We start from the raw sequence: 26,812 nt of genomic DNA on the forward strand, positions 1-26,812 counted from the left end.
TGTAGTAAGTGTGACACTGACATTTTGTACTGCCCGTGATGAGGTGAACCCACAACTTCGAGCACTGGCCACACCTACCTCTCCTGTATTTTACCTGAATCCACCTGTCTTGGACGTGTCTTTTTCATATGGGAAAAGATGTTAATCTCAATTTTGATACTTTGTGTGGGCTGCCAGGCCTTTCGCAGATGTGCTGATGGTGGACAGCTCCTGGGCTTGCAGGGGGAGTGGCCATGGGTGATGCTTGTGGGAGGTGTAACATCTATGGAACAAGGAGAGGTTCACCACCTTGCCGGAGGCAATAGTGAGGTGGTTGCATTATGTCACTTTTCCATATCCCTGATCAAATCAATGTGATTTAGCCAGAATAATTTTTAAACTGCGTGAGTAAGAACCTTCCTGCAGTAAGCGTTTTTAAGTTCTCTTCAAATGGGGGAGTTATTTTGCCCTTTGCTAGGCCTTTTTATTTTAATGGTTGCTGAGGTTAATGGGTCTTTTGTTCAGATTTTAATGCTGCTTTTATATGGCTGCAGAAAATAGCTTAGACACACAACCATTATACTTGTAAACCTGAGGAAGTACAGGATCCGGGGACTTGTAGGCCAGTTGCAGTATGTAAAGGATCTTCACTCAGAGGCACTAAGCTTTTAATCTTTTCAGTATTTGCATGTGTTGTTAGAGGTGCGCAATTTCCGGCTTTCACCCCTCCGAGCCTTGTTATGATGGGCTGTTGAGCTGAAAATAAGAACCGGTGCCCCCCCTTGGGCTCAGTTCCAGCAGTGCTTGGCTCCTTGGGAACAGACACATCTTTCTCCTGCTGTTTGCCCGCCGTTGTTTCCCAGCTCTTTAAATCACAGCACTGGGATGCCAGCAATCCAGATACCGCAGGTTCTGCTTCATTTCTCCCAGGCAGAAATGTGATTTGGCACTTACCTGCCTATTCTTTGACTGGAGCTTTTTAAGACACCTTAATTTGATGTATTTGGGATTTCTGTAAAAGACTTCATATGCTGTAAATTAAGATGTATCATCTGAGAAGCGAGGGTCATGTGTTTAATTGCAAATGACTTGGGTTTGCTGCATTCTGGTGTAATTTTGTGATGTCCTCACCCAAGAAACAGCACATTATTATCTGTAAGCTTGCCATCCCTGGGAGGAAATTTGATAAGGCTTTCAGGATCTGTGTTGTAAGGCCAGTAATTGCTGTGATCCAATAAGGGAGAGCTCTGTGGTGGCATCACTCGAGAGAGTAAGCGTGGTGTGACTGCTGCTGCTTCTCGGATCATGCTGCCTAATGAAAGATTAATGATGAGATGATGCTCTGTAACAAACATCTAATACTGCCACCAGGTCACAGGTTTGATTTGAACCAATCAATACAGTTCATTCTCCTAAAGGTAGCTAATGATAGCATGCTTATGAGAAATGAAATGGCCTGCAATCTAAGACAGCCTGCTCCTTCTCACTGTGTCAGCTTTAAAAAAACAGCATTCCTTTTATCATGACATCTAAACCTTGGGAAGAAAGGAGAGTTTAAATTCTGGGGGAAAATGTTAAGAAGGCTTTTATTAAAAAATGGAATTCAAGAAGAGAATCCTGTATATTAAAAATAAATTAGAATTAAAACTCAATGAAACATAAGTTGGAAAGAAAAATGCCTCATATTTTCAGCGTTAATAGTGTCTGAAAGAGAAAAGAGTTTGATTTGACCTTGGTGTTTAAAGATCAGATGTACATTTATGTGTGTGTTCTTAATCCTTAGAGTGACTCACTTGCCTGTGAAAGGCAGGGGGTCAAGTCCCCTCACTGTCACATTGACCCATCTGAGGAGAAAAGGAAAGAAATTGGAATATCATTCTTCTTCAGGGCCAGATAAATTGCAGATGTAACCTACGGAGTATTTTTTTAAAAATTGTACCAGCTATATTAATTCCAGAAGGCAAGTTTAGGACACAGAGGAAGGTCTGTATTTGAATAACTCCCTCAAAGATAATCCTGTGAGAGGCTGAACAATCTTAGAATTAGAAGGCAGAATGAGGAAACTCAAAAAGTTTTTCAAGATTTCAAGATTCAAAAATATTTTCAAGATTTTTTTTCCTGAACTTCTAAGCCTTTTGAAGCAGACTTTGCATTCTTGCTTTTGTCTAAGTAATAATATGCTGTGAAAGTGTTGGCAGTAAGTTACTGTAGCTATGCATGGAGTAAGCTACTGTAAAACATGAATAAGGGAGCTTGACTTTTGAGCTCTTGATTATGATACTTCAGCGTTTCAAGACGCAGAATGGGAACTCCCTACCTGTCTTTAAAAAAAAAAACAAACCAAACCCCAAAAAAACCCAAACTCAAGCTCAAATTCTCTAATGCAATATTCTGATTTTCACAGCAAAGTAGAAGTGCTGTCCTCTAGGCATGAACAGAACCATACTGACCTAGCTTCAGTGACTTCTTAGGTACAAAACAATATTCTAAAAAATCATGATAATTTATTTCCTAGATGAAAATAGTATTTGCTCAGTACCTAGGATACTTGCCCGTGTGGGTCTTTCATTCCAGATTAGTAACATCATAAGCTTTGTAAATGTTACCATTATTATCATTAAAAATGTTACATTCCTAATACTTGGAACAAGTTAAAATTGTCACCAAAAATATAAATTTGTCATCAAAATATCAGTACTGGAAAATAAATTAAATGTAAATAGAATTTTCATGCTAACATCATTTCCCAGGAGCACAGAGCATGGAAACACTCCCTTGCAGTGACTAAGCAGTGTTTGGTGAGTAAGGCATTTCCTGAGACCTGAACAGCAATTCTAACAGCAATTTCAGACTTGCATTTTGCCACTCTTACACAGTTGTAAGAAATATATATATATTGACGTTAGGTGACACTTCTTAATGTTTAGCTTTCTAGTTTTCATCATACAGCAGGGGTGAGGACAGATTAGTCACCCTGGCTGCAATCTGAGCATCTGTGCCTCAGTCACTGGAGCTGTATCTGTTTGATTTGATTTCTTCCCCTCCGTATTGATTGCATTTTCTTTCCAGACTGCGCTGTGATCAATTGCTATCGCATTTCTTGGATTAACTTGGATTTCTCCTCTTTTCTATTTCCATTTCCTTTTTTCTATTCCAGTAAGTGCTTTCAAGCTTTAAATGCTTAAAAAGAGCCTCTTTCCCATAAACCCTGGAATTAGCCAGGATCTCTTCTTGCAAGAGGAGCATGGTGTAATGGTGAGCAACCTGAGAGACGGACATTGCTGTGTTTTTATCCCAGCTGATTTACTTGGGTGGCCTTAGGCAGTTCTCTACCTGCCAGGAGAGCCATGAGGATTAATTGAGCTGTGTAATGTTAAGTGCTGTGTAATGCTTAACACTGTCTGACTTTAACAATCGGTGTACATTTAGTGCCAGTTTTGAAAACGAAGTCTGTGATGTTAGTGGGTGAAATTGTTGGGCTTGGGTTTTTTGAGTGGTCTTGCCTGTAGAATGACAATAGGATTCCTGACTCCAGCCATACAAATTCACAGTTACACAGACTTCAGGGAAAAAACTGTAATTTCTGTTTCTCCTTGGTGACGTATTTTTTCCTAAAATTTCCTGTCAATCTTAAAGAAAAAATATAAGTTTGTCTGTCTTTGTGAGGATTCCTGTTGAAATGAATTTCCAGCTTGTTGCTATCCATAGTCCTGGAACAGAAGATGGGGAAAAAACCCAATATCCAGAAGAAAAATATGCCAAAACTGAGGTCTAGAGAAATGAAGTAGTACATAATGCTGTTCATTTTAAATTGTAATTTAAATTTAAATTTAAATTTCCACATAAAGGGTACTGTAAAAGAAATATACAAAGTATTTTGTCAGCTTGTTAATAATAGTTGGATCAGACTTTTCTTTCAGAAGAATCAATTTATCTATATCCTTAGTGTTTATCTTATTTTTATTACTGTGTCAAACTTCTCTGTAATTGCACTATTTGTACTTCATTTTTCTTGAATATGAGTGGCAAGATCTTGCATTATGTTTCATTCTGATTAGCACTTTGTCTCCTGACACTGCCTTTCCTGGCAACATCTCACCCAGAATATCCTACTGTTCTTTGTGTCACATCACAGCGATTGCTCACAGTCATCCTCTGATGCACTAAATACGCCCTCTTCTTTCTCCTCGTTTGTAATTTCCAGCTTGTCACAGGAATTCTTACTCCTATATGGATGACCATGCACTTTATCTAATTTCTTTCTGTTATTGCAGAGTTCTCTGCTCCCCCTTGGCGTGGAATACAGTCTTTCTTTGTACTAACAGCCTATCACAAACCTAGTTTCTCTGCCAAGGTCACAAGGGAAAACATTAAATATGTCTCGAGGCAGCTACTTGAGGAATTACCCTTACAGTTTCTCTCTAGCCTGATATTGGAATTGTTTGAATGGCTTTCTCTTTAACCAGAGTGTAGAAATATAAGTGCATATATTCCAAATTTTCCCGTCAAGTATATGCACAGATCTTAGATTTTATAAACCATAGAGAACCATAAAAATGGATTGCCCTACAGTAATCAGAGAAGTCTTTGGGAGGTTCTAGATGTTCTTCAGATATTTGCAGAACAGCTCCACTCAGTCCACTGTGCCAGCACAAAGATTTCCAAGCCAAGCATCACATTTAAGAAAGCATCTCTGCAGTTGTTACTTGTTTCCAGTCTGCTCACTGTGTAACCAGGGCTGTGATCTGGAGCTGCCAGGGCTGGCAGGTGTTTTTAAACACCTTTCAGTAGCGGAAGAAGCCAGTGTTAGTAACTGAAGTTCGGGTTATGGCAGTCATATCCACTCTGAGCTTTAGCTAGTCAGGTCTGGAGTACTGCCAAGGATGAAGAATGTGCAACCTCTTTGGACAAAGCTTGGCTGGTGAACCATGTTACTTCTGAACTCGGGCTTGCCTGAGAATCATTATAATTGTATTGGTGTGTTGTTGCTTAGGCCTGATGTGCTTAAGCTAGCATCCACATTGTTATTTTAAGTATCTCTGCCCCTGAGTCCTGATTTATATGTAAAGTAGGTAGCCTACCCAGAAATTTGACTGAATTATTGGCTGTGGACTGACAGTGGGGCCTTTTAGTAACTGGATGTTTGAGTCTGAGCACATCTTTAGTTCATATTTTCCAAGGCGACCTCCTGCTTCTATTTGGCATGTGATTTGGGAAATATAAATCAAATCATTTGGCAAGCTGTTTTTCTGATGTCATTCACAAATGGAGCAGATGTTTAAATGATCCTGTTTACCTTTGCAATTGTAGCATAAAAGGTGAAGAAGGAATCCCTTTAAAACTAGGCCCTGAACATTTTGTTCTTGAGTTTCAGTTGAAGCTGTAACTTTTGGAAAACTTGTCTCTGATGTCAATGGGAATAAGATGGGGCGTGTTTATACAATAAAGGCATTATGTTGGCTGTTAGTGGTGCAATGTGTATGAATAAAAAGGGTTTATCTCACTAAATGTTCAGAGATTTGCCTGAAATCACTTTCAATATCCTTTCTTGTTCTCTATACAGTAAACCATGTAATTAGGGAACATGTTATACAGCAAACTCAGTTTAAAAATTTGATTTTTAAAGCATAAAAGAGGCAGTGACTGAAGTCCTGCCAGGCTCTATTGAATACTCACATGTATTATATTGTAAACATAATATGGTTATACTGTATGTTGTCACAGTAATTGGCAATGGTACTGGAGTCAGTCATTGAGTGCTTTGTTCATGTGGTAATAGATGACAAGGGCCGCAACATTTGTTGGCAGCAAAGTTGTTTTCCTATCTCTTTCTCTTCGTAAATTGGTTTCAGAATAGTTTTGTGGGGTTTTTTTTTCAAACTGACTGTCTTGGGATCCAGATGGCTTTATCTCTTTTTAATGAGATTTGGGATATTTTCCTTACAAGTGGTGTTCACTCAGCGCTGCCACAAAGGCTGCATTCTTCATTTTTCTTAAAGCATGGCACTGTGACAAGAGAGGGAAGGCTCAGCAGTGACCCACAACACAGAGAGGTGGATTGAGATTCAGTGGGATCCAGGGCTGAAAGGTAGCCTGAGGCAGGAGAGAACATAAAATGTTAGTCTGGAGGCCAGCAAATGATTTTAGGTTTGTGGCTAGGACCAGCCTAGTTAGTCTGTGTAGGCTTGGTCCCGTGATCCTAGCTCATGCAAGCCGTGTTACTGGTGTCCAGCAGGCTGACATGGGATGGGACCTTTTCCTTGTGAGTGACTAGAGGAACTGCCCCATCCGTTTGCAAAGTTCTGAAGGGGCAGTCAGAACAGAGAACAATTGGGAAATGGCCATTTTTCCTGCAGAAATTCCCAGAAGTTCTTTTTCTTTTTTCCTGTTAGCTGCTGGAGTTTCAAAGGACATGAGCCTCTTCAAATTATTTCTTTTAAGATCCAGACCTCATGGAAGACGGGGCTCTGCAGGATCCTGAAAGACAATTTGCAGTGGCTTCAGGCATTCACAGTAGGCATTCATTTCAGTTGTAAGGGAGTGAATTTCACCTAACACAGGTTTAACAGCTGAAAAAAGGTTGTCTGTACCAGCATTTCACCTTCCAAATTCAGACTATAAGCCTCAACTTTTTAGCTTCAGATTCTTGTTAAATCTGCACCAACCCACGACCTGCGGATCACCATGCTTTTGCCTCTATGTATATCTTTCACTTTTTACCAGTTTGAGTCAGCTCTTCCTGACTTTAGTTACACGTGATGTAGTCATGTGCTTCTACCCTTTTTAGGGTCCCGTGCCTTTTCTTGAACTGTTTATGCCCCTGTCATGCTGTTTCTGTGTCAGTCATTTTCTGTCTCATTTCAGATTGTGTACCACTCTCTGTCTCAAAGCCCGTTTGTGTCTTGTCTTCATTCTCAGTGTCCTTGGACTTCTAGCTGCAGGTGTCTCTACTTCTGCCAGCAGGATGAGAGTTGCAAAGCAATCAGTTCTATGAGGATGTCTTGTTCCTACAAAGCAGACATAACTCGATTATGTCTTGCACTGATGTGTGGGATTTGGCTTTCCCTCTTGTCTACACGGGCATTCTGGATCTGTAAAGCTACTGCCAAAAATCTGAACCTAAAGCAGGGATTGTCTAAAGCTCTCACTCGACCCATAGCAATATCTCAACAATTTCCACTTAGAAAACACACAAATGAACATTGTAATGTTTTCTCAACACTGTAAAGATTTTATTTACTGGTATCTGATGAAATGGCAGCATTTTTTTCTTACTGATATGTAGCAAACAGGTGCACGTGTAAATTCTGTTGCACAGTGGATTCTCATCTCAGGTATAATCATCACAAACAGCAGTTGTCCCAAGTGCTTTTCTCATCAACATTCTGATTGTTTGTTGTGTGACTAATCCGTATTTAAAAAAAAAAACATTTGCTCATTAAGAATTATTGATTAGGACATGCTGACAGGTCCTCTCCCTACAGCGGTGCTCTGCTCAGTGAGACATGCATTGGCTGCATGGGATCAGAACAGAATCAGAACAGGAGAATTTTCACAGCACACATGGGAGCTGAAAATTGCAAAACCACTATGAATTCTTCTTGGTGTACTTTACACCCAATGAGGGTAAATCTTCATGCAACAGTTCTCAGTACTGTAACTGGGACTGGTTTAGTTTGTACTTTAACCAATAAAAAAGTCCTGATAGCTGCACTTTTACTATTGACAATCTGCTGCTTTAGCAGTTAAGCTTTACAAACCATGAAGATCTTACAGGTATGGCTGTACTTAGCCACACCTCTTACTCTGGGGGAAATGGCAGAATCTCATAGAAAGGTTTCCTGTGCTGGAGTAACCACAAGTTGGGCCTGTTTATATCCTCTGCACTGGAAAATTCAGAAAAGGGTAGTTTTGCCATTCCTGAGATTCTAAGGTGATATGCTTGAAAGCACACATCAACCTAACCATAGGAAAATTGCCTCTCCAGGTGTGTTCCAGCTTTATCGAACATTGTAGCAAAGAAGGAAAGGAGCGCACATCTGCAGCTTTTCCTTGATGAGTCATTTATTACTGTTCTCCCTTAGATAAAATTATTTGCAACGAGGCTTGAAGGTCTTGTTTTCTTCAAAGTGGCATTGTTTATTAGAAAACTGAGAGATCAAGTATTGTCTTGTACGTGTACATCTTACGTGAGAGGTCATGCAAGCTGCTGCTTCTTGCGGATTGATAAATTCACACCTATCTTTTTCTGGAAGCCGGCCAAGGGGCAGGTGCAGAGTGTGTGAGCATGAACTGGGTGCTGCACCACTTTGGAGTCACGCTGAACTCCTCATTGTACCGTACCCTTTCAACGAGTGCCATGGAAAATGTTGGCTGTCATCCTTTAAACAGCGCAGTGTTTGCATTTCCTTGATCATCGTCCCAGAGCAAAGTTCAGTAGGTTGAGGAAGTGTTAAGTGCAACTGATCTAAAAATACAGCAAAAGGAAGACTTACTGTATATGAACAAATCATGGAGAGGCTTTATATAGGCCTGTTGATATCTGTAAATACATAAAATAAGGAAGCAGCAGCTTATGACACGGTTATTTGTGGAAAAGCAGAAGCCCTGACTGTTATTGTTATACCACGCACAGAGCCGAGCACTTGCTCCTGAAGAGATTGTGTGGAATTAAGAACCTCAAAATTAGAACCATTTCCATAGGGTTGCAAACACTCTGCTCCAGATCTTGCTGCTGCAAATCGATGGCAAATCACATGTTAATATCAACGGGATCAGGCTTAGGGTCTCCGCTTCCCTCTAATTGCACCCTTTTAACAAAACCCTTACCCTTCCAGGGAATACCTGTTCTGAAAGGAGCCTGAGGGTCTGGCAATTTTGAGTGAATTGTGGCAGATCTCAACACAGAATATTCCAAAGTCAGTGAAGTGGCATGTTGATATCAGCTCAATTCTTCAGACAAAGAGAGAAAAATATATTTACAGTATCCACATGGGGGGAAAAAAAGCTGGAAGATCTTACTAGGTCAGTTAGTTAGCTTGCTGTGTCATAGGTCGTTATTACGCAGTCACCTCTGTATAGAGGATTTTGTGTTCAACTGCAGTAGTAAGCAGGCAAATACACACTGACCTACAACACACAAAAACGTATCCTTGAAATGGCCTTGAAATGAAGATGCCATTGAGATTTTCCATGGTAATATCAGCTATAAATGACTTGTTGTTTAATGGACCATGTTTCTATATGAATTGTGTTTACACTAACCGCTAGGAACCAGCATTTCCTGTCCTATTAAGTCAAGCTAGTTAATAATGTTAACAAGCGAGTCTTTTCTTCAAACAAGACACTCTAAGACATTTCCCTCTTCAAATAATTTTGCCTGCTTTTTTATGTTTAAATTCTATTTTGAAAGCATTCTTCCTAAACTGTGGAACTTGGTGTGGTGATTCATGGCACATTTCACTAGTGAAAAAGTATTGCTTTTTGTCTGTACGTACAAGGAGTGTATTAAGACTGGATTTTTGGTTTGGATTTTTTAGCTGTGTCAGCTGTTTGTCACCTGTAATTCTTGATACTTTTCAAACCATGTGTTTTCCAGAGAGAAGACTTGGCTAGTGGTGAAGCTTTCATTTCTACTCCCCTCACAGTTTGCTGTGTTAAGACATGTTTAATTAGAACTGGCTTAGTTTATCAAGTGATTCAAATTGTTCTGCGTTAATATCTTCATCTTTCATCCTCACAGTTTTATTGATCTCACAAATCTTGTTATCATGGATGCATATATTTATTTTCTTCTCATGAAAGCAGTAAAGTTTATGTTGCAAGTCTCCATTCATTATTACTGTCTTAGATCTTTCAGTTTTCAGTTAATTTAATACATTTTACTGATAGCATTGTGCCAGTGTTCATAATGAGAATGTCATATGCTATTAAGTCAAGCTCTCTCCACGGATATATATAAATATAAAATTACTTTCATCATCCAATTACTTGTCTCATCAAACAATGCAAAGACTTGTTTTACAAGATATGTTTGCCACAAAACTGGGTTCACTGGGATGATATTAATTATATTCCATCCCTTCCATTCTTCATTAAATTTATAACAGCTTTATTACCTGGAAGGAAGGTCAGACTCACTGTCCATTAGCTCTGAGTCATCCTGCTGGCCTCTGTTATTATTGGCACAACATTAGCACTTTTTCAGTCAAATGGGATTTTCCTGGAATGCCTTAATTTAGTAAAATAAACTTGATTAGCTCTCAAGTCTTCTCTGTCTTAGTTCTTAGGTGTGAGGTAGATGAATTGGCTGACTTTAAAATGCTGGTTTCTAATGCAAGTTGTACGACGTCCTGCTTGGTTACCAGGGGACTGGAGAACAGTTCAACTTCATCGCGTGGCACAAGAACAGCTGTCCAAATATGGAATAGAAATATTTCTAAATATGTCTGTCTCTTCTGCACCACTATTGAAAGTTTTATCATTTCCATCTGGGAAAGGGTTTCTATAGATGCTAGGGTATTGTAGTCTTGATAAGCTTGAGGGTTTTTTAGTTCTTTGTGTTACATTGGTGATGTCAGCTGTGGACTTTCTGCTGATGTTTCTAACTTATTGATATTTTTTTCCCTTTGTAACTTGTAACTCATAGGGATTATTACTGTTTATCTTCATTATTATATTGTGCTTTTTGTTATGAACAGCTTGCACTTGAATTGTGAAAGAAAAGCAGCATTTTTAAGCAAAATTATCCTTCCCTTGACTGTGGAATTACAAATTCATGACCATCCTAAGATTTCTTCTTAAGAAAGCTTCTCACTTTTGACTTTCAATTCAATTTCAGCTATAATTTTAATTACCGTGATAAGATTCTGATCTTGCAGGTTACTGACAACTGCAGCACACTCATGTCTTTATGTAACAGTGTCTCCCTCATCTCATCTACTCATTGTTAGTGTGGTTTCTTGCATTTTTTAGCACTTAAATCACATTTTAGCATTTAAATCACATTTTACATTGTTGTGCAGTATTCACTAATAATAATGGCATCATTCTCTTGCATTGGTGGTAATTTCATGATCTCTGGTTCATTACCTCTTCCAGTCTTAGTATGTAAAACACTGAAAAAGTCATATTTTAACACTCTGCCGTGCTAGTTCAGGTTTGCCAGAGACTGAGCATGTACTGCTTTTGCTTTCTTGCCAACTTCCTCAGGTGTTGCTACTGTAACATCCTCCTGCCTACTCCAACTTATCTCCAATCAGTCAGAGGTAAACACTTTCACTGTCCACTTTTTGGGTGTTTCTGAGGGGTAAGGTTACCTCAGGGAATGTATTTCCATAAAAGCACTGTTGAAGAGGTCTTCCCAACTCATGCACTTGTTTGTCTGTTATCAATATGATCATATTTACTCTGAGGATAATGTCACCTGTTCTAGAAGTGATGCTGCAAAAGTGAGATTTGATACATTTCATCATTTTTCAACATTTTGTTCTCTATGCAAATTTTTCCCCAGCATGTCTCCCACAATAGTACACCTTGAATGCAGAATCTGTGATTCTACCAGCAGAAGCTAAAACTATTTTTTTTTTTCCTTATCATCTTGTACAGCAGACCCTCATTTTAGTTTAGTGCATTTTGCCTCTGTGGCTCAGAGTCTCACATATCTGGAGGCTGTGTCAGCATTTTGTTCCAAACCAGTGTATATTTTTCTTCTTTTAGAATAGCGTGTTGTAAATTAAAAGGGATATAAAGGGTGTTGAGGGAGCTATAGCATCCAGCTGGTTTGTAAGTGATGTTAAAGGCTGCTCCCAGGAGTAGAGCACACTGCATGTTTTACAGTGAGCATTCAAATTCAGTCAGCATTCTGAAATAGCTGTGCAGAGGTGATAAAGCAAAAATGTGGCTTGGGCATCCCTCCTTAGTTTAGTATTTTAAATCAAATGCTTTCCCAGGGCAGGGCCCTTAGCACAGTTCTCCCATCTGACTTCCTCTTTCCTTCCTGAAATATAATCATCACTGCAGGTTCTCCTGTCTCTTGTACTCCCAGGAAAAGCTGTTTCCTTAATACACATACATTAAAATTAAATCTCTTAAAAGTCATTTTAGTAATAATTATTTTAGGAATACTCCTGATTAAACCTGCCAATTAGCACAGACTAAGAGGAAACTAGAAGTAAATAATGACTTCTTTCAGTACGTTTTCCTATCCAGAACACTCACATTAACGAGCAGAGGAAAAGACAGTTGGCGAAATTGAACTGTACCTCTTCTTTCATGGGCTTTCAGTCTGGTTTCTAACTGAGCGAGGAGAGGAACAATAACCAAGCAGAACTGGAATGTACAAAGACTTTTAAATGCAGGCTTTTATTTTTCTAATTCTTATCTATTTTATACTCCGTTAAAGTGGTCATATTCTTGTACATAATCTCATGTTCTCCAGTGATAGAGACAAAAAACTTAATGATGCCTGCGTGTCACATGTTTAACCTATGGTGTCAATGTGATATGTCCAGGTCGTGTTGCTAAGGAAATCTTTAGGGTCTCATTAGTATATAAGGACACTTATTTCCTTCCTGCATGAGGATCACAGAAGGTCTTTCTGTGATAAAACAGTACAGTTCTACTGTAGTAGCAGTGTTCTGCTTGACATGATAAATGCAGAAAAAGTACTAAGAGTCACAATGGCTGAGCCACAGAGTCTTTCTGAATCCAGACTTGTTTGGATGTTTTGAAAGAGAAAATGAAATTGTCACATGGTTGCTGATTACATAGTGACTGAATTGTTTGAAATTTGCGTGCTTTGGGAGTCCACAGCTGGGAAGTCCCCAGCATGTGACTGGTACAGCTGTGTTTGATAGTGTGGTTAAACTTTACTGCAGGCCTGAGTATTTCACCACATTGCATCTTCTACCTGCCTGTTGCAGCATTCCAATAACTGCCAAACATTCTTTGTCTTTCAGAATTTGCATCAGGGTTTGAACATCTGAGCTGCTTGAACTGTGCTATTGATAAAGCAATGGGAAAACAGAGTCTGGAGTGAGGCAAAGGCAAATTTCTCACTAAGGGTGAGTACAGTTGCTTTCAATCCTCTCCATCGGTGCCACGCTGCCAGAAGATACAAATCAACCGTTAGGAAAAGGGGAACTTCAGGACTTCTGCTTTTCCTCCAGCTATTTTTGTGCTAATCCATCCCCATCTTGTTCCTGTGTTTCATCCTCCTGTGGCATCTTGTCAGCAGTGGGTTGGTGCATTGGTTGGGATGGGAGCTCTTTGTTACTTATTGGTACAGTGCCAAGTATAGAGACACAGTTCCTTACGGGGTTTATAAGGCTTTTTGTGATACAAATCCAATATCCACTACTGGTTCCTTTGTTGGCTTGTTTTGACCAACTGTGTTGTCTGATGTGTGGAAGTGTTGGCATTGGGTGGTGCAAACTGCCACCACGTTCCCATGGGAAAAGGGAGATGCCGCACTGTGGCTCTGAAGTGACCCCTCAGAGGACTGCAAGACAGGCTTCTAGCTACTTGCCTGGAAATTTGGATCATTAACCACTGCAAACCATCCCTGTGGTGACTTCACCTGATGAGCAGTCACCCTTTTCCACACTTCTTCCATCCCTGGAGTTTTCCTAACACTCCATGGGCTGCGCTGGCTCTCATAGCACAATCGGGTAGCAACCAGCAAGCTCCATGGCATTCCAAGGAACCTCCTCTTCTGGAGCTTGGGGTACCAATTATGTGGTCCCTAGAACACTGTCATCCCTAACCAGAGCAAGCTACTAAGAAATAACTGATCTGATTTAGAACTTTAAAAAAACCAAACCAAAACAAACCAAAACAAAAACAAACAAAACAAAACAAACAAACAAACAAAAAAAAAACACAAAACCCCCCCAAACAAACAAACAAACAAAAACCAGTGAAGCACTAGGTTACAAAGTCTTACATACTGTGAGGAAAATGCACAATTTTTCCACTATTTACAGAATATTTGCAGGATGGTGTCCCTTGAAAATACATTTAGCCTTTACTTCTCAGATTTACTAAATATTTCTTTCACATGTGTGATGTCCAGGTAGAATCCAGTGGGGCTCTGATATTTCTTCTCTATCTCAACTCTATCGGTTTGAGGTTTGGAGAATGGTGCCACTTTAATCTTTCTGCCAAAGCTTTGCGTAAAATACATTTTCCTCTTGATGTGTATCACCTCATGTTTCTGGAGACCAGGTAGGGCTTTTTCTCTGATATTTAATGAATTCTTTCAAAATAGCTGATAGAGTGAGATATTGCCTGTCACTTCCTGAAAGGATTTTGCTTGTGCTTTATTTTATGCCTGAGATTTTTCACACGTGGTGGCAAAAACATATATGGTGCAATACTCTACCATGTTAACTTTGTCCTCTCTAATTCTCAGTATAAGTTGTGTTTGTCGATAAAGTTTGATCTCGGTGCTCAGGATTGCTTGTTATCAGCTTTACACTATGAGGGGCAGAAAGAAAAGTACGTGTATGTAACCAAGACAGTGTATGTATTGTTACTTTTAAAATACAGAACAAGATTATCTGCAGATTGGTATATTATTCATATGATATTGTTTATTTTTATAATATTTTTTAAAAAATTAAAAATTATCCCTTTAGGAGGTCTTTAGGTATTCTATGCCTTCACTTTCATAACAAAGAGCAACCTGTGCTTTAGTGGATCTGGTTAAGTAGTCAAAGGGTTGCAAGAGATGACAGAAACGTTTGAGAAATGCAGAGCACAAAGTAAGGATTAGTACAATAACAAAAAAATCATGAGACGAGCTATTATTAGTCCCCCAAATTGTTGGTTCCTGGTTTCCATATTTATTAATATTCCTCTGTATTTTGTTTGAGGAAGTAGTCAGATGAAAGGTCACAACTGTTTTATGAAAGTGGGTGAATCATATACTGATTCACTGTGTACAGGCAGTGAATGCTCCATGTAGTTGTGACAGTGCATTCCTGTATTGGTTTGCCAACTGTTCTGTGGAAACCTAAATTACTAGAGATGAAGCGGACTGCAAATCACTTAAACAGAAATGGTGTTGCAATATATCTTGATGGACTTGAACAGGAAATTGCACAGTTCATTTAAATCACACACCCAGGGCTGCATTCCCCCCAAATATTTGAGATAAAAGTTGGACGAGCAGGGATTTACTAGGCAGAAGTAGGGTGCACAATCATGCCCAGCGCTTTGCTCGTGAGATGGAGAATGTGCTCACTTCAGACTTTTGTGATCATATGCAAGGGCTGTAGCTTAAACATGTGTTGCCTCCCCAGATTGTCACTAAAAACCCTCAGCTGGGGTTGGAGTCAGGGTCTCTGTGACAGATCATGTGACCCAGAACAGCAGTTTTGCTCTTGCTTTCCCATCACTGGCATTGCAGAAGGGAAAATTCCCACAGCTGAGGTCACGCAAGGACAGAGAGGGAAAAATCACATTGCAGACAAAAATTTGGAGGAAAATAATCACCAAAGATTGTAATCAGGTTGATGGAAGAGTCTGGGTTAGTTTTGTTTGCTTTTTCTTTAAGATTGTCCAGGGGCAAAGTTGACACATTTTTAAATGCCAGATCTGCTCGGTCATTTGACAAACGTGCCTACTTCTGTTATCGCCAAATTATATAACGCGGTGGGATCGAGGCGGCCTCACGTGCTTCGCCACAGCCTGGCGGGTCACTTGACAGGATGAGGAACATAATATGATAATCAGGGAATCTTGTCTGTCTTTCTTTTTTCCCCCTCCAACACAGGCAATTCCATGCTTGTGGGGAGGTGCTGTGCTGGCAGCTCTGGGAAGCGACACGTTGTCCCCTGGGCAGGCAGCGCACGGTTGCGCCGCACGCTGATCCTGATCCCGCGCGTGCCGCGACGCTGCACGTGTCCCTCGTGCTGACGGGACAGCAGCCTCATTCCCGCGTGGAAGAACAGCCTTTGGGGCTGAAAAAGCACATCAGGCCAGCTCAGGCGTTTGGCCTTTGTTACTACACCTTCTTGCCAAGACTGGCAAAACTTGGAAACTGGAGAATTCCCTGTAATTTCAGCCAGAGCAGACAAGAGTCCGTCTTATCAGTACTGATGGAAATGTGAAGGCCCATCTGCTAGAGGTACTACCTTTTACTCGAGTTAACAACTATAATTCTCACAAATCGTAGTACAAAGCTTTAAAACTGCCTAATACAGCTGTAGGTCCAGCTGTGATATGGGCAGGGGGCTGCACGGGCATTAAGCAATCCATGGCTGGGTGCTGCTGCATGGAGTGAAGTAAAGAGAGAAACAGTCCTGCTAGAAAAGCAACTGAATCTGCTGTAAACTACTTGGAATCCCAATCCACATTTAGGATCCTATCTAGGAAAGTACTGCTGACCTTCTGTACAGGACTCGAGCCGCTGAAAGCTAAGCAATTTCATTGATACATTTCTGGAGTGAGGCCTGAGTTTCTTCTAAATGACAAGTTTAATTACAGCTCATCTGCTCTGACCTTTAGTTGGCTTTATGTAGGCATCCAGGCTTGCAAGTTGTACATTGTACAAAGGCAGTTTGAGTTTGGTTTTCTCTTACTACACCTACAAGTGGAATGCCAGTCTGATGCACTCAGAAATGAAAATAAACACTGAACAGAGCAAGCGCTGTAGGACATGAGGATTCAGTATAACTTCATTTGTCTAATGCCTCCTGAAGGTCGATTTTTTTTTTTTTTTAGCAGAAATAAGTCTAAATAAATATATTTTTCATCCTTTTCTCTTCAGGTGGTATAGGATTAATTTATGTGGTACTGAGCAAATTTTGTAAGTTTTTCAGTGCAAATCTTTGGAATTACCTTACAACACATGTATTGAGTGTTGGTTCATTCTAGCATCCGCTGTGTTTTCTGCAGCTAAATGAAGGCTTTAAAACCTGATTAGGAATATGAACTGAAAAAACTGCGAAGAGAGAGAAAGTCTCTGTAAAATATCTGTAATAATTTACCTTCAAATGTGTAGGCATGATGCAATATAGGATCATAAATGTTTCATCTCCTCTTGACAGGCTTGGAGCTTATATCTTTCTGAGGTCAAAATGTACAACATGCAAGGGGGAAAACTAGAATTGCTGATTGTCCCTAAGGTTGTGGTTTTTTGTTGTTTTTTTTTTAACAATTATCTGCATAAAATCTCCTTGCCTGTGAGCATGTTAAGCTGTTTCGTGTGTGACTGTATGCAAGAGGAAGAAGCAGCTCGGCTAAAGAGATGTGTTTGTGTGTGCTCAAATATTCCATTATTAACAAGTGAGGTGCTTTCCTGAAATCAGGAGGTTTTACTGATGCCCTTTATTTCTTGTAATTTTATGTTAAAGAATTGGTAGTATTTTTAAAAGATACTTAAGCATGTCATCAGTTCTGGGAGAAATTAGCAGAGGCTACTTGAATATTTGAACGAATTGTACTAATGGGCAGTATTAAGTCATCTTGGGGGGAGAAGCATGTATGCAGAAGGAGCTGGGTTTGGAAACTTAAACAGAAAAACCACAGAGTGAATAGGAAGCTTATCTTGAGTAAGAATGAAGAAAAGCTGAGCAAGAGGTCTCAGAGCAGCATCCTGCTTTACCCGCCTGGGGGCACGTTCAGCTGTCTCATTTGTTTGATTCTTGCACAGCTGGGAAAGATCTGACTGTAAAAGGGCTTGCTCATTTTATCTTGAAAGTAGAGCTGATAAATAAATTGGGGGCGGGGGGGGGGGGAGAAATATAAACAAAGAGTAAATTTAGTTGTTTCTATCTTCTCTGTGTGGGAGGTTTCTCACCCTTCAGCTGCAGTGCAAGTACTCAAGGAGGCTGAGTACCTGGAGCTGGCACAGCTGAGAGGCTGAAACTGGTGTGGAGCACATCCTGGAAACAGTGTCAGACACCTCTTGAGAACAGTCTGGCGCTGAGGAAAGTTCCTGTGCTTTCAGCAGCAGAGCTGCTACAGAAGAGTCCCACTCCTTCCCTGGCTGCTCCCTCCCATTCTTCCACTGTAGCAAAGGCTGATTCAGCAACCTTTGCAGCTGTGCTGTGAGTGATGGGGTGAAAAGCTCAGTGAGCAAGGTGAAAGTGGAATGCTTTGAAATTAAAAATTAATGCCAGTTATTAAAACTATCAGTTAAAACTTATTATTATTTGTGAACTTAATTAAAACAGCACTATTTTGGTGTTAAATTCTATACCAGTATCTTCTAACTGGAAAATCCACCTGAGTTTTGGCAAGGCGTTCAGGTTAAAATGTTAAGAGCTGAGTAGTTTGACTGGTGCCAAAACTAAATGTGCTTCCTCAGTGATTAATGATCAGGCTCAGCCTCCACGAGAATGTGGTTTCACAAGCCCTTCTTTCTCACAGTAGTATCATTTGCATGTCACTCATTCCTGCTGGCTGCCACCATCACCTACATATTCACTTGTGCCAGTGTAACAGCTGATGTGACTGCACAGTGAGTTAGACTGGGAAGCTAACTAATTCTTTCTAAAAACCTTTCTTATGGGGAGGAGAAGGGGCAGGAGAGGTAGATTTTCCTCAATACAGCTCAACATGTGCCTGTACCAGCAGCTGTCCTGGCACAGGTAAGGATATGGTGTAAGGTGAGCGTAAATTGGAGGGACCAAGTTGTTAAAGCTGCACTGTTACTGAGAAGTTTGTGAACATACACCTTGTTTTGGTGCAGAGCAGCAGGAAAGAGGATGTAACCACCTCTTGTATGAATTTCTGGGTTACATGTGGTTATTTTGCTCAGAACAGAGACCTAGCTTGGAGTGCCTATGGATCCCCATTCAGATCCCTTTTTTCTGTAGCATACTGAATAGGAATTGCCTTGCTTTTAAATTCTGAAAGAGCAGGCTGTGCTAGTATGGAATGAATGTGAGTTTATTCACTGGTAGAGAGGAAAAAGCCCTAACCTATGTGAATTTTTCTGTATGATGCTGTTGATCTTCGGTGCAGTCATCTCACGTCCTTTCCTCCACTGTGCCCTGGGCACTGCTGCCACAGGAGATGGTGCAAGTGGCCTGTGGTGCTGCACAGATGTGTGTCAATTCCAGGCACTGGCCCCAAATCTGCCTTTCTTTGTGCTGTAAATCAATCCTCCTGGACTGTCTTCTTCACTGCACAGCCTGTGCAATCCTTGTCTGGGTATCACACTACTTTCCCTGAACTTTAGACCCCTCTGGTACAGAGGTTCCTTGCCTTCCTTTTTCCAGGTGTAGTACAGTAGGATTTAGCTCTTTATCCAGTGCTTTCTACTTAGAGTTCTTGCAACTAGGTGTGCATCCCATCATTTCTTACACAGAAAAATAGATACAGGTGATGGTAGCAGTGGAATACAATCCCAGCCTGCTCTCCATCAGGAAGATGGACTATTCCATGTGGAATAGTTAAATAGCTGTCCTGGCTTCAGGCCACTGCTCAAGTAATCTGCATTTTAACCATTCCTTTTGGCAGCTTGATTTGCTTATCTTTGTGTTTATATACCATGTTTCTGTGGTGTTTTTCTTCTCTATAGATCAGTTGTGCCATTAAATAAAGTTAATGAGAGACAACCAAATCCTGCTGTGTGTCTGCCGGCATCTTGCATTGCATACCTGAGACCACACTTGCCCATATTGCTTCTATTTTTCCGGTCCCAAGTTCTTCCTGAGCTGTTACTGCCCGAGCACGCAGTGCTGTCCTTATGCAATGTAGATGGATACCTGCTCAACCCCTGTGATGAAGCTCTGACGCTCCCTTCGCCTGGATCTAAGGAAACAGGCTCATCTCAGAGTCACAAATCAAGAGCAACCTGCACATTCTGTGACGTGATTCAGAAGCCTATGTGGGATCAGGGTTGTGTCATATGACACAATGAGAAGCTAATGATATGAAAGAATAAAGAACAGTAATTATCCCCTGCTGTTTGCTGTAGTAATTTTGTTATAAAAACTCATTGATCCCTTCAGTTCTGTGTGTGATCTGTTAACTGGTCAACTGTCAGAAGCCTTTCTCCAGATTTGTTCACTTCTCAGGCAGGCAATTTTCCCATCTAAGTCGACACGACTTTGCCTGAGAAGAGGACCAGGAGAGAGCATTTTGGAGTCTGTGCCACGTTGCAGTGTCAAGAGCCTTTAAGACTTCTCGGCGAGCCCCAGGGCGACCAAGCGGCAAAGCCACCCCACCAGCTCTGCCTGGCGCTCGCCCTCACACCCAGGGTCACCTTGGCTGTGGTTTTTGCGGATGCGCCCGTCCATGTCCCAGGAGATCAGCAACAGGCGCTCTTTCCCGCTCCTCTTGGCTTCGGGCAGCCCTTTCCCTTGCGGCTGCCCGATTCCCGAGCCGGGCCGCCCGCAGGAGCCTCCCGGCCGGCAGGGCAGCGTTCCCAGCCTGTGTTCTGCCGCCTTCTCGTGGTCGCTGTTCTGCTTGCAGCTCCTCTCCTGGGCGCTGCTCTCGCCCCGGCGCCGTCCCTGAAGGGCTGTGGTGCTGCTCTGGCTCCGGAAAGGCTGCCCAAAAGTAACAAAACACTCGGGAAAAATGTCTGGAGGAGAACCGCGAAGGTGCTCTGAGCGCCTTTCCTGTGCGGGCAGGGCCGGGAGAGATGCGTTTGTCCAGCCTGGGAAGGCTCCGGGGAAACCTCCTTGTGCCCTCCGGTGCTTAGAGGGAGCCTATAAAAAACAGGGAGAGCAACGTTTTACTCGGGGAGATAGTGACAGGGCAAGGATGAACAATTTTTTATGAAAGAGGAAGGACTTAGCTTAGGCATTAGGATGAAATTCTTTCGTGAGCGCTGGAACAGGCTGCCCAGAGAAGCTGTGGATGCTCCGTCCCTGCAGCGTTCAAGGGCCGATTGGATGGGGCTCTGAGCAGCCTGGGATAGTGGGTGGCATCCGTGCCTGTGACAGGGGGTTTGGCACTTGGTGGTCTGTGAGGTTCCATCCCAAACCATTTTATGGTTCTGTGATAAATTATTAACAGAGGAGCTTTGTAACAAAGCTGATTTGAACTGTGATACCGGGACTTTGCTGCCACAGTTCAGTTTCAGGTTTAGTTTAAAGGTCTAGTTGGCTGTCTTGGCAATCATTTTGTTGTTCCTTGAACTCAAGTGGAGGAAGTACAAAACATTAGGTCAAGGGATCTGAGTTATTGCTCCGTTTTAGCTGTCAAGTGTTGATGAAACTTTGGATGTTGCTTTCTTCCTACCATTTTCTGTATGGAGAATGAAGTGACAGTAACAGCTACTTTATCACAGTGTTTAGGGGCTGACTGGAACAAGGTCCCCAGTGCAAAGAATACGTGGTGTAAAAACCAGTGATACATTTCCCAATAGAATAGGACCCGAGTTCTTTCAGAGATTCTTGTCTCAGGGGTTGTATTTTTTAAATGCTTGTACAAAACCAGGGAGCCTTCATGCCAAATACAGATCACCATTTTAAGTTGTTTTTCAGTAAATTCTTTCTGCAAATCAGAAGAAAACTAAAGAAAAATATTTAGTTTTCACGTAGGCATATTAGAATATGTTTTTCAATATGTTTAGACCTAAGTCGTTAAATAAATAATTGATTAATTAAACAGCTGTTGATTTAACCTTTAAATTAAAAAAAAATCTTTTGCAATAAGTAGAAAATAATAATTTCATTACTGTCTGGTATCCATCCAGCTGCAGTGATGTACACGTGAAAATTCTACCAAGTACCCTCCTGATAATTAATAACTCTTCTAATAGAAGAAAATTCACATGCTTTTTTTTCTGCACTCCTCCAAAGGAGTAAGTATAGAAATAAAGAAACTCATAAGAAATGAATATTGTCTCCAGCCAGTGTCACTTTTTTCTGCAATGGAGCAGTAATCTGAGGGACTTTATATCCCCAGAGTATGGCACTGAGGGAATACTTAATTAGGGAAGATTTTCATGAGTAAAGATGGATGAAGAGGCGTCTCTGGTTTTGTCTCTCAGGCCACTGTTCAGGACTCAGCAGATGGACAACTTTAGATCATTTGGGTGTGAGACCTGGGCAGCAAATTTAGCACTGATCAAGGCTAATTCAAGGGGTGGTAGATGAATGCTAAATGAGCTGGAGCTCAGAGTGTTGCCAAGTGCTGCTATTAAAAGCATCCAGGACGGATTTGCTGCGGAGGAAATGGCAGGGATGCCGTGGCTGCGGCTGCTCAGACAAACCACATCCTTCTGTGCCTGCGCCCCGTAGCAAGCAGCCGCTGGCAGGGCTGGCTTGCTTGGGGTGTGACAGCTCACCGACATCCAGGGCTCTGAGTCACTGAAGAGATGCTTAGGCTTCAATACACCTGTGGTTCCCCACCTGTATGGTTGTGACTCCCGCCCTCAGGGGTAGGGAACCGTCCAAGATTTGTAAACGCTCGTGGGCAAAAGGGAGTGTGAAAGCCAGGGGGTCCTGCAAACAACCAGAAGGACTTCTTAGGGAATTGCACACTTGGCATGGAAATTGGTGTGTTGGTCTCTGACCTGCTGTGTAAGCACGTGGTGTGGGTTTGGGATAAAGGGGTAGGGTAAAAGGGAAGGGAGAAAGGAACAGATTAATAAAAGGGAAAAAGAGATAGAAAAAGAGATCAACAGTTCTGGTTCCAGCATAGACCCCCGTCTATTATTAATTACTAATAATTATTTGGTATGTCAGTTTTATTCATAAGTAACATATCCTGATATGTTACTTAGGAATTTTGGCTCATTCTATCATATTATCTGGTTTTACCCAATTGTCTGATGCTCGTTGCTCTTTAAAAGCTCTTTAAACACATCCCTTAACTGTATTCCTAGCTCCTCATCCTGCATTGTTGTCAGTGAAGCCAGCAACTGCCTGCCTTTATTTCTTCTCTAAAGAAAGAAGAGCTAACCCATTTCATACTCTTTTCATATAGATCCTTCAAGTTTTTGTGGGTCGAGCCTTAAAAAAATATAATTACTTAACATGTAGCAGTGACAAAGTTGATTTTTCCAAATAAATTACTTCTAAATTAATATTGCTAATATTTACTATAAAAAAACCCAACGCTGTGTTTCCCTTATTTTTCTTCATCTTGTACTCAGATTTTTCAGTTTATAAGCCCTTTTGTGGTGATTTATATTTCCAAATAAGCTATATTTTTATGTACAAGAAATAGTTTAGATATAGCAGGAAAGAAATTGAATTTTTAATGACAAATACTGTAGATACTACTCATTTCTACAAGTAAAGTTAATAATCTGTTTCTCCTTGCTCTTACAGGAAGATCAAACCACTTAATACTAGGATTTACGACTGATTCTCTGGAATTTTTATCAGTATTAACTGGGAGCTCTATTTACTATGCCGATAAAAATAAGTAGTACAAATAGAGCTCAGGTTAAAGAAAATATTTGAATAGAAGATAGCAGACGTGAAAAATACATGTCTGGATGGCAAAGCACTGGAATGCGATCCTGGGTTGACATTACAGCTTCATGGGAGTTAATAGACCTATCCCAATTCACATGTAAGGTTCGGAAACAAAATAATGAAGTTGAGGCTCGGAGAAAAAGGGAGAACCGCGGGTGGGACATTGAGAACGCAGTGAGGAAGCCTGTTGGTTGTATGAAAAATGCACGGCGGAGATTAAAGCAGTTCTCCCGCCACCGGGATGTTTCTTCTGTGTCTCTGTGTGTCTGGTAGCTGGCTCATGGATGTTAGCCGAGAGGGCAGCTCGTCCCCGGCGGTTTGAAGACGCAGTTAAGCGGAGCAGCCGCTGGATGTCTCTCCTGCACAGCGCCCAGGGACACGGAGCGGCCTCTCGGGGTGACCAGCCAACATCTGGGGAACGGCAACATCTGGGGAACGGCAACATCTGGGGAACGGCAACGCGTCCGTGTGGGAGGCCAGCTGCTCGCTGCTGCCTGGGGAGATGCGACACAGCTCTCAGCACAAGAGATTGTGAGGCATCAGCAAGATCCACAGATGAGAAATGCATTTTGCTTCCATTACGGGAGCGCTTTTTTTCCCCGCCCCGTTCTTCTCGGTCGTGCTCTGTGCCAGGGTGCTAAACCCGCTGCCAATAACTGAAGATTATTTGAAAAAATAAGTTAAAACTTGTAACGCCTTTCTCAATAGTTACCATATGTAAGCAAGTACTCTGTTAGGCTGGATAGAAGAAATGCAGCAGGTGAATGTTCTTATTTCATGCCGGGGGTTTCTGGCCCAGATCAGTTAAGCTGGGAGCAACTTCATATAAACAAGAACTAGATTTCCCTTTTCTGGAAGAGTCGGCACTCTCTGCTTTCTCTGTTCCAAAACAGAATTGAGAGACACGTGCATTCAAAACTCCCAATGAAATCCTGCTCTGAAAAAGTCAGCATTTGGAGAGAATTTTGGTTATCTGTATGAATCAAGGGTACGGGACCAGACCTTTGTCTTGCTCAGCTGCTGTGTTGGAGAGGCAGTGGAAATCTTTCTGTGGGCACATTATCAGCTCTTGTTAGTTCGATGCATCAAAAATACGTGAATGCAGCAAAATGCTTCAGAAGTTCTTTGGAGGTGGAGAACCTCAAGGGGTCTGACTTGTGTAGAATCCAAGAGTTCTGTCCTGCACAGCACAGAGCTCTCAGGGCTGGGGAATACAGGGGAGAGCAGAGTGATGCCTCAGGCAGCGCTTTCAGAGGGACCCGTGAAAGTGAGTGCAGGGAATTTGTGTTTCAGTGGTCTAGCTAGGGAATTGGGGGTTTGGTTGGAATGTAATAGAGATCTCTAAGTTTCAAGGTAATGTGATGACTAGATAATTTTTTCCGTTCCTCAATTCTTCACACTATTTTCAGAAAGTTTCATCTGTATATTGTGAAATAGTATGTTTCCTTATATTCCTATTATATCCTTCATTCTTTAGTTAAAAAGCAACTTAGATTACAAATTCTGAATGCTAAAATCTGATATATTTCAGGATTTTGCTGGATTTTTTTTTTTCCTGTGTATTTTTTTTCCTCAGTGTATATGAAAGGAGTTACATAACTTTTGACTTTAGTGGTTGGCCAATATTTGAGCTCCTCTGGTTTATTTATGTCAGAAATGTTTATACAGAGTGATGTATCTTTGTCTACATTCTTTGTAATCAGAGTAGGATTAAACTGAGGTCCTGTTTTCCTGAATGTAGCAGGAAAAAAGACAATAGGAAACAGCTCTTTTGGCAGTAGCCCAAGCCTCTCTCTTCAATCAGGGCTGCACTCAGAAAACCCTCGCTCCCTTTTTTCTCTCTTTGTGGTAATTCAGGATTGTTCTACAAAGTGCTTCACTGATTTAGGGTGTTTTCTTACATTTGTAACATTTCTGACTGGGCCACACAATTTTGCTAAACCTACATGCATACACTTTTATGTTTGCATGCACATGGCTCAGATTTGTTTGTTTGTTTGTTTGTCTTGCGGCTGGTGCTTGGGAGGCAAATACCTATTTGTGTCTTCAGTTGTATTTCAAACCCATTTTCTTCTCTAGGGCTACAAACCTGTTCTGTTCCACTCCATTTTCTGCTGGGTTTCTCTGAGGCCATTCAGGAAAACAGGCACGAAAAAAAAAAGTTTTGGTCTCTCTTATCTCAGACAGTGAAAATTAAGGAATATGAGAAGTGTTGTTTAACAGTCTAAACTAAGCATTAAGCAGGGGAGGTGCTCATTGCCATGTTCTTAAAGTCTGGGGCAGACAAATCTGCATTTTGCTATACTAAATATTTAACAGCCCTTAGTCCTTCTGGATTTTAGCTTTTCCGGGCTTGTATTGAGAAAGATGTTTGCCTAATCCTGACTGTGTATAAAAACAATAATCAGAAGTGGTTATTCTGTGCAACAGCCAGATTGCACGGTTGTTATCTTAGACTGGCAGTGAAACCCCTGGAGACCTATTTAATTATGTAAATTAGCATGAAATGAGAAAATTATGTTTACTTTGAATTTGGGAAGGTGGGGTGTTGATGTTTGGTTTTTTTCCCCTGCAAAATCAAGAACAAGCATCTTCAAAACATATGGTTTGTTTCTATATGTTTTTAGCTAGATTTAGCAATTGCTTCAGGTTCTTAAGTAGTTATCTCATCTGTATCTTGCAGCAATATTTGTCAAAACTCCCAGCAGTGTGGATGCCTTAATATTCTTCAAAAGGAGAAATGAAGGGAAAGGGATAATAATGTACACAGCTGTACAGTGAAGTACAGAGCTGTGAAGTTCCAAAGTTTTTTTTAACCAAAAGCAAGTATGCATTTAAGTATAGAATTATGGAAGAAAAGCTGCTGTGTAATTATGTTCCTAATCAGAGAGGTACTTTTTTGGTGCTTAATCTAATAATGTAAAATATTAGAGCAGCATAGAAAACATGAAAGTTGATAATGTAGGAGGTTATTCTGGTCTAGGAAAAAGAGGGGGGACTGGATTCTAAAATAGTGAAATTCAGGATAGCTCAGTTGGAGCTCTGTATTTCTGCTGATGTACACTGGTTGAAAATTGATTTATGATTTCAAGTTGCATAGAAACAAAGCAAACAAACACAAAAGTACTGTTATGAAAGCATCCATCGAGGAAAACATTTGGGGAAGAAAAATACAGTGAAAACAGCACTCCTTCTAAATTAAATTTACTATTGCATTTAATAAAGCTTCTTAGTAGGGAGTTCCTGAAAAATGGGGACTGAAATGTGAAGCAAACAGCCAGTGCTCATTTAGCTGGTATATGTGTGTGTGTGTGTGTGTGTGTGTGTGTGTATATGTATATATACATGTATATATGGTATATTTACAAGAATAAATTTCTTAATTTTTTTCTTACTTTTAAAGAAGCCTTCTAGAGAAAAAAAGAAATACTTCATAACCACCT

At 40.9% G+C, this 26,812-nt stretch overlaps 1 long non-coding RNA gene across 4 annotated transcripts in view; it reads left to right on the plus strand.

Moving 5' to 3' along the window:
• The window catches only part of LOC120750206 (uncharacterized), a 58,823-nt gene that overhangs the window by 17,374 nt on the left and 14,637 nt on the right, over positions 1 to 26,812 (plus strand). For 3 of the 4 annotated variants that reach the window (XR_005699931.2, XR_005699929.1, XR_005699930.1), the window contains exon 2: positions 12,939 to 13,043. This is a non-coding gene — a long non-coding RNA (uncharacterized LOC120750206). Of the gene's footprint in view, positions 1 to 12,938; positions 13,044 to 23,219; positions 24,130 to 26,812 lie in introns of all 4 variants that reach the window. The other variant, XR_005699932.1, reaches the window with a different exon arrangement.

Source organism: Hirundo rustica, chromosome 3 (genome assembly GCF_015227805.2).
Source record: "Hirundo rustica isolate bHirRus1 chromosome 3, bHirRus1.pri.v3, whole genome shotgun sequence".
Classification (NCBI taxonomy): Eukaryota; Metazoa; Chordata; class Aves; order Passeriformes; family Hirundinidae; genus Hirundo; species Hirundo rustica.